The sequence below is a fragment of the Hyla sarda genome, chromosome 10, assembly GCF_029499605.1.
Source record: "Hyla sarda isolate aHylSar1 chromosome 10, aHylSar1.hap1, whole genome shotgun sequence".
Taxonomy (NCBI): Eukaryota; Metazoa; Chordata; class Amphibia; order Anura; family Hylidae; genus Hyla; species Hyla sarda.
The window spans coordinates 17,216,706-17,225,852 of NC_079198.1; positions in this window are offsets into that span (position 1 = coordinate 17,216,706).

The following is a 9,147-nucleotide window of genomic DNA, read 5'->3' on the forward strand; positions in this document are numbered from 1 at the left end:
TCTTCATGGTAGAGACCTCAGAAGAAAACCTCTTCTACGTCCTCACCACAAAAAAATCAGTGTTTGAACTTTTTGGCCGGAATGAGCAAAGGTACGTTTGGAGAAGAAGGGGAACAGAATTTAATGAAAAGAACCTCTGTCCAACTGTTAAGCATGGGGGTGGATCAATCATGCTTTGGGGTTGTATTGCAGCCAGTGGCACAGGGAACATCTCACGAGTAGAAGGAAAAATGGATTCAATAACATTTCAGCAAATTTTGGATGCTAACTTGATTCCATCTGTGAAAAAGCTGAAGTTAAAGAGAGGATGGCTTCTACAAATGGATAATGATCCTAAACACACCTCGAAATCCACGGGGGATTACATCAAGAGGCGTAAACTGAAGGTTTTGCCATGCCCTTCACAATCTCCTGACCTCAACATAATTGAAAATCTATGGATAGACATTAAAAGAGCAGTGCGTGACAGACAGCCCAGAAATCTCAAAGAACTGTAAGACTTTTGTATGGGAGAATGGGCAAAGATACCTCAAACAAGAATTGAAAGATTCTTGGCTGGCTACAAAAAGCGTTTACAAGCTGTGATACTTGCCAAAGGGGGCAGTACAAGATATTAACTCTGCAGGGTGCCCAAACTTTTGCAGATGCCATTTTTTTGTTTTCTGTTATTTTGAAAGTGTAAATGATGGAAATAAAATCTAACTTTTGTTGACATATTATAAGAATGTCTAATCTGTAATTTGATGCCTTTTGGAGATTTTTCCATCTTTCCTTGGCTTCTTTATGCATATTAACACACATTTTTACCTGGGGTGCCCACACTTTAGATCCCCACTGTAGATAGATATTAGATAGATAGATAGATAGATAGATATGAGATAGATACATATGAGATAGAAGATAGATAGATAGATACAAAATCCCAAAAGAAATTGCAGCACTACTTAGCCAGTCCAAAGTGGAAGGTGCCAGCGCCCACAAGCCGATCACGGTTCTTGTGAATAACCAAAATCAATGTAGCAGCACTCAGAAGTCCAAAATAAGGTGCAAATTTATTTTCTCATGTCACAGCGATGGCAATGTTTCAGATTCTCCATGATGCCTTTATTTAGCAGCTTGATAAAGCCATTGCTGTGACATGAGAAAATAAATTTGCTTTTGGACTTTTAAATAGATACATATGAGATAGACAGACCAGTGGCGTTGCTAGGGTTGGTGTCACCCGGTGCGGTAGAAAATGGTGTCACCCCCATACCTCCCCCCTCCCCCCAGTAAGTTTTTAGCCTGTTGTGACAGACACCACTGTTGTGAGAAATTCCAGTATAATAATCAGATATACCAGTTGCCACAGAATGGGAAAGTGTTAAAGAAGTTTTCACCATTTAAATATACAGCTCCCAGAATTACTTAAAGGGGTACTCCACTGGAAAACATTTACTTTTATATCAACTGGTGCCAGAAAGTTAAACAGATTTTTAAATTACTTCTATTTAAAATCTTAATACTTACAGTACTTATAAGCTGGTGTATGCTCCACAGGAAGTTGCGTAGTTCTTTCCAATCTGACCACAGTGCTATTTGCTGACACCTCTGTCCATGTCAGGAACTGTCCAGAGCAGGATAGGTTTTCTATGGGGATTTGCTCCTACTATGGACAGTTCTTGACATGGACAGAGGTGTCAGCACAGAGCACTGTGGTCAGACAGAAAAGAAATTAAAAAAGAAAATAACTTCCTGTGAATCGCTTATACAGCAGCTAATAAGTACTGAAAGGATTAACATTTTTAAATAGAAGTAATTTACAAATCTGTTTAACTTTGTAGCACCAGTTGATTAAAAAAAATGTTTTCCAGTAGAGTACCCCTTTATGCAGTGGTGAGGTTATGCTGGGAGTTGTAGTTTCACTGACCATAACTGTAGAACTGACAAGCGACTACAGCTCTGATAGGACATAGAGAGGAGAATGTACAATGATATCAGTGACTACAGGTGACGTCTTCTCTATAGTGAGGAGAATACACAATGATATCAGTGACTACAGGTGACGTCTTCTCTATAGTGAGGAGGATACAGAATGATATCAGTGACTACAGGTGACGTCTTCTCTATAGTCTTCCCTTATCTAATTCAGATGGTACATACCGCCTGGTCCAGCTAAAACTTCTCTCTGCAGAATGTGACGCCCAGACGTCTCCTCTCTATGTCAGCGGATTCTCATCCTCTATATGAAAACAATTATTATTATAAACCTGACGGACACTGTATCCTCTAAATATAATACTACTATACACTATACTCTTTGATTATAAACCTTCCATACACCATACCCACTGAATATAATAATACCACACACTGTACATTCTGAATATAATACCAACACATACTGTACCCTCTGAATATAAATCTGCCACATACTGTACCCCTGAATATAATACTATCACATACTGTACCCTCTGAATATAATACTACCATATACTGTACCCTCTGAATATAAATCTGCCACATACTGTACCCCTGAATATAATACTATCACATACTGTACCCCTGAATATAATACTATCACATACTGTACCCTCTGAATATAATACCAACACATACTGTACACTCTGAATATATTACTACCACCCACTGCGCCCTCTGAATATAATACTTAGAGATGAGCAAACTACAGTAAATTCAACTCGTCACAAACTTCTCGGCTCGGCAGTTGATGGCTTTTCCTGCATAAATTAGTTCAGCTTTCAGGTGCTCCCGTGGGCTGGAAAAGGTGGATATTGTCCTAGGAGAATCTTTCCTATGAATGTATCCACCTTTTCCATCCCACCGGAGCACCTGAAGGCTGAACTAATTTACGCAGGATAAGTCATCAACTGCTGAGCCGACAAGTTCGTGACGAATCGAATTTACTGTAAGTTCGCTCATCTCTAATAATACTACCACAAACTGCGCCCTCTGAATATAATACTACCACCCATTGTGCCCTCTGAATATAATACTACCACAAACTGCGCCCTCTGAATATAACGTTGCCATACAGTGCACCCTCTGAATATAATACCACAACCGCAGTAACACCCCTCAACATCCGTTAGCTGATGCTATTACCACGGGAGGGGGGTATTGGTGGTGTTGCTAGTGGATGATCGGGGTGCTACTACTGGGGGGGGGTGTTGCTGAAGGATGATGAGGGTGCTACTGGCCATCCCCCCTGGCAGTATCACCCCCATCATCCATCGGCAGGATCATCCTCCTGGCAGGAGCACCGCCATCATCCACCATCAGGATCTGCTGATGGAGGTGCAGCTGGGGGGGGGGGGGGGGGGTAGTTGCTGGCGGATGATGAGGGTGCTACTGCCAGGGGGGGGGGGGGGGGGCATTCGGTAGGCAGCAGTTCCCCCACATTAGGTAGGTAGCAGTTTCCCCACATTAGGTGGCATCTTTTCCCCACATTAGGTAGCATCTTTTCCCCACATTAGGCAGCAAAGATTCCCCACATTTGGTACCAGTTTCCCCACATTAGGTAGGTACCAGTTACCCCACATTAGGTAGCAATTTCCCCATATTAGGTAGCACAGATTCCCCACATTAGGTAGCAGTTTCCCCACATTCGGTAGCACAGATTCCCCACATTCGGTAGCACAGATTCCCCACATTAGCTAGCATAGACTCCCCACATTAGGAAGCATAGACTCCGCACATTAGGTATCATAGACTCCGCACATTAGGTAGCATATACTCCGCACATTAGGTAGCATATACTCCGCACATTAGGTAGCATAGACTCCGCACATTAGGTAGCATAGACTCCGCACATTAGGTAGCATAGACTCAACACATTAGGCCGCAGGTTCCCTTGCAGGTTCCCCACAATGCGTCAAAGTCTCCCCACACACACACATGCACACACACACAAAAAACAAACACATACAACACAGAGAGACACACACACAAACACACACAGTCAGAGAGACACACACTCACAGACAGACACACAGAGTCACACAGTCACACACACACAGAGTCACACACAGAGTCACACACAGAGTCACACACAGAGTCACACACAGTCACACACAGAGTCACACACAGAGTCACACACAGAGTCACACACAGAGTCACACACAGAGTCACACAAACACACAGTCACACACAGTCACACAAATACAGAGTCACACACAGAGTCACACAAATACTCAGAGAGTCACACACACAGTCACACACACACACACACACACACACAGTCACACACACACACACACACACACACAGTCACACACACACACACACACACACAGTCACACACACACACACACACACACACACACACACAGAGTCACACACACACACACACACACACACACACAGAGTCACACACACAAACATAGATAGAGACAGACACACACACTCACCCATCCAGCGCAGCGATCCTTCTCACCGGGCGCAATGCGAGTGACGTAACTGACGTCCCCCTGCGCGGCCATGCGGTGTGACGTCAGGCCGGCGCAGACGTGGGAGCGGAGGCCGGGCACAGTACTGGTGAAGGTGAGAGGGGGGGGGGGGGGGGGGCGTGATGACGGACGGGCGCACTGAAAGGGGGGGGGGGTTGCTAACGGACGGGCGCACCGCACACACAGCACAGCACAGGGGGGGGGGGGGTGCTGACGGATGGGAGGCCGGTCGGGCACATAGGGGGGTGTCAGTGTAGCTGGGGAGGGGGTGTGGGTGCTGCGGAGCGTCTTGGTGTCACCCCATTAGGTTGGTGTCACCCGGTGCGGGCCGCACCCCCCGCACCCGGGTCGCAACGCCACTGAGACAGACAGACAGATAGATACAGTGGGGATCAGAAGTTTGGGCACCCCAGGTAAAAATTTTAATTAATGTGCATAAAGAAGCCAAGGAAAGATGGAAAAATCTCCAAAAGGCATCAAATTACAGATTAGACATTCTTATAATATGTCAACAAAAGTTAGATTTTTATTTCCATCATTTACACTTTTTCAAAATAACAGAAAACAAAAAAATGGCGTCTTCAAAAGTTTGGGCACCCTGCAGAATTTATAGCATGCACTGCCCCCCTTTGGCAAGTATCACAGCTTGTAAACACTTTTTGTAGCCAGCCAAGAATCTTTCAATTCTTGTTTGAGGTATCTTTGCCCATTCTTCCTTACAAAAGTCTTCCAGTTCTTTGAGATTTCTGGGCTGTCTGTCACGCACTGCTCTTTTAAGGTCCATCCATAGATTTTCAATTATGTTGAGGTCAGGAGATTGTGAAGGCCATGGCAAAACCTTCAGTTTACGCCTCTCGATGTAATCCCCCGTGGATTTCGAGGTGTGTTTAGGATCATTATCCATTTGTAGAAGCCATCCTCTCTTTAACTAGCATTTTCACAGATGGCATCAAGTTAGCATCCAAAATTTGCTGAAATTTTATTGAATCCATTTTTCCTTCTACTCGTGAGATGTTCCCTGTGTCACTGGCTGCAATACAACCCCAAAGCAAGATTGATCCACCCCCATGCTTAAAAGTTGGACAGAGGTTTTTTTTCATTAAATTCTGTTCGCTCACAAACATACCTTTGCTCATTCCAGCCAAAAAGTAAAATTTTACCCTCATCGGTCCACAGAACTTGTTTCCAAAATGTATCAGGCTTGTCTATATGTTCATTTGCAAAGTTCAAACGCTGATTTTTGTGGTGAGGACATAGAAGAGGTTTTCTTCTGATGACTCTTCCATGAAGACCATATTTGTACAAGTATCTCTTTATAGTGGAATAGTGTACCACAACTCCAGTGTCTGCCAGATCTTTCTGGAGGGATTGTGCAGTCAAACATGGGTTTTGAATAGTTTTTCTCACAATCCTGCGAGCTGTTCTGTCTGATATTTTTCTTGGTCTTCCAGATCTTGCTTTAACTTCCACTGTTCCTGATGACTGCCATTTCTTAATTACATTCTGAACAGAGGATATTGACATCTGAAAACGTTTTGCTATCTTCTTATAGCCTTCTCCAGCTTTGTGAGCATCAACTATTTTCAGTTTCAGATTTCTAGACAACTGCTTAGAAGAACCCAAGGTGCTGATTGTTGGGGCAAGGTCAGATGAGTCTGGGCATATAAAACCTTTGAGATTGACATCACCTGGTCTTCCCAGATGATGATTGAGAACAATCCATGACACTGGCAGGTCTCAGCTTTGCAAAGGGGGCAGTGCATGCTATAAATTCTGTTGGGTGCCCAAACTTTTGCAGATGCCATTTTTTGTTTACTGTTATTTTGAAAGTGTAAATGATGGAAATAAAATCTAACTTTTGTTGACATATTATAAGAATGTCTAATCTGTAATTTGATGCCTTTTGGAGATTTTTCCATCTTTTCTTGGCTTCTTTATGCACAATAATAACCTTTTTTTACCTGGGGTGCCCAAACTTTTGATCCCCACTGTAGATAGATATAAGATAGATAGATATGAGAGATAGATAGATAGATAGATAGATAGATAGATATGAGATAGATAGATAGAGATATAGATAACCAGAGCCCTTTAGCATTTAGTCTTCCTATGCTGAGATGTGTGGATTCTAGAAAATACGTCCCCTCATTAAACAAACATTGTCTCTGTGTTAAGATGGATAATCCTTCAGGTTCCTCAGCGGTGCAGAGTAAAAACACAGATGAGACACAAATAATTGAAGAAAGATGGGACAGAAGGGACATTCTGCACGGCATACATGGAGTTAAGACCCCCCCCCCCCATTCCCCCCCCCCCCCCCCCCCCCCGTTTACAACCTTACGCCTTAGTTTCGGCCTTGGAGATCACAGGATCCCTCCTCTTACTGGTGTGTAATGGGGGATACCACTGGAGTGGGGTTGGGGGGGGCAGTCGTGACATGGAAGTCAGATCTTAAGTATTACCATAGCAACTGCTGACATAATTTCTATTTTTATACCTGTAACACAGCGCAAAATGTGAATTAGATTGGGGGGGTCGATATACTGTACGGAAGGAAGGGGAATCCTCCGGCACAAGCATGTAAATCCTGGTGCACAGAAGGTAATTAAATTGCATGAAAATGCTGCATTACAGCCTCCGGAGCAGACGATCGGGCCCCCCAAACCCCACCCTCCCCCTTCTCCCCCTCCCTGATGCTGCGTCATGGCGATTATCCTGACACAGTGCAAAGATGGATTGTGGATTTACATAGGACTGCTAGTAAACCTGCTTCATGATTGGCAGCCGATGAGTTAAATGACAAATCTAGCTCTGCTACATCTCTAGGACAGGGATTCGGGATGAGACGAGCTGAGTTTGTCAATTGAGAAACATTGTAATTTCTATGGCAGCGTTTCCAAACCGGTGTGCCTCCAGCTGTTGCAAAACTACAACTTCCAGCATGCCGAAGGCTGTCCGGGCATGCTGGGAGTTGTAGTTTTGCCACAGCTGGAGGCACGCTGGTTGGGAAACACTGCATTATGGCATTACACAGGACTGCAGGTATTTTTGCTAGAATGTCCTGAACTGATCCAGCTCTGCTAAATCTGGATTTCATGCAATGAAGTTAACAATCGCATATATTAGGACGCCATGAGGACGCAGGTGGAAGGATTTTCGCTAACACGATGGTGTCCTCTGCCCGGTGTCCTGGAGATTGCACCTACGCTAATTTCCCTCCATCTGTCAGGAGTTGATAAAGAAGGACCTGCCCGGGGTTGCCATGGCAACCCTGCCTCCTGTTACCATGGCGACCACCGGACTGCTGAGGGAGCAGGTCTTTCCGGTTACCATGGCGGCATCATCCTCTGCCCTTTATAGCAACTGCCCCATCGTGTGACAATGGTCGTCACGGCAACGAGGATTGACAGGCCGGGGAGGGTGACATGAGCAGACAGCATAGGTGGCCGTTTCCCAGCATGCCGTGCTGTCCTAGAGGTCACGGATTCAATGACCTTGTGCCCATCAATGAGGCCGGCCATTAAATACGAACACGCTGCGATGTATACATTTCAGACGGCCGTGAAATACTGTGGTCTGAACAGTTTTCTCAGAAAACATTTATGACGGAGGATATGTGTTAACACGTTTCTCAAGCAGTGGTATCCATTAAGCGGCTATTGTGGAACTACAACTCCCAGCATGCTCTCACAGGCAACTCAGTGTCTGCGTCTCCAATGGACAATAAAGCTGTGTCATTGTCAATAATAAATCTCATGTCTTTCATTTCATGCAGTCATGTCCCAGACCTGGTAGGAGGCGAAGGTAGCTACTTCCTTTCTCACTGATGAACTACATTTCCCAGCATCCTTTGTCAACCAGCGCTGGATATTTGCCAACAGTATCAATAAGAACCGGATCGCAAAAGATGGTTTAAGCTCTGCCCAAAAAATGTTTGCTCGGGGGTGAGTTTTACTAACCATTTTGGGGACATTTCCAAGGGCAGGGCTTAAAGGGGTACTCCGCCCCTAGACATTTTATGCACTATCCAAAGTGTGAATATTACTAACTGCTCTTTACTGTCTAAAACAGAAAGTCTTAAAGGAGTACTCCGCTGCTAGACAACTTATCCCCTATCCAAATGATAGGGGATAAGATGTCTGATGACGGGGGACCCGCTGCTCCCGCTTCTAAAAACGCTGGGTTCCTGCGGCAGTGGTCGTAACGTCACGGTCATATACCCTTGTGATGTCACGCTACGTCCCCTCCATTCATGTTTATGGGAGGGGGCGTGCCGGCCGACACGCCCCCTCCCATAGACATGAATGGAGGGGGCGTGTTGTGATGTCATGAGGGGGTGCGGCTGTGACATCACGATCACGGCCTCCGGGTCCAAGCATTCTGAACAAAATGTTCAGAACGCTGGAGCACCGGAGTACCCCTTTAAGACGAACAAATCGTCAAGCCCCCAAAATGGTTCAGGATTCTAATAGCTGTTGTTGTTTCAGACTGTCCTCAGCTATTTTCCTCTGACAAAATCCTCTCTCTCCTCTTTTGAGATGCAGACCTGCACACCTCTTGGTAGAGAGGCTGCATAAACACATCCTCCCACTAGAGAGACTAACTCTAGATTGACGACACTTTCTTTTCCTCTCAATAGAGTGGCTGAACCAGAGCAAGACCTTCACTTCCATTTGGAAGGTGCACGTAACTGTTAAAG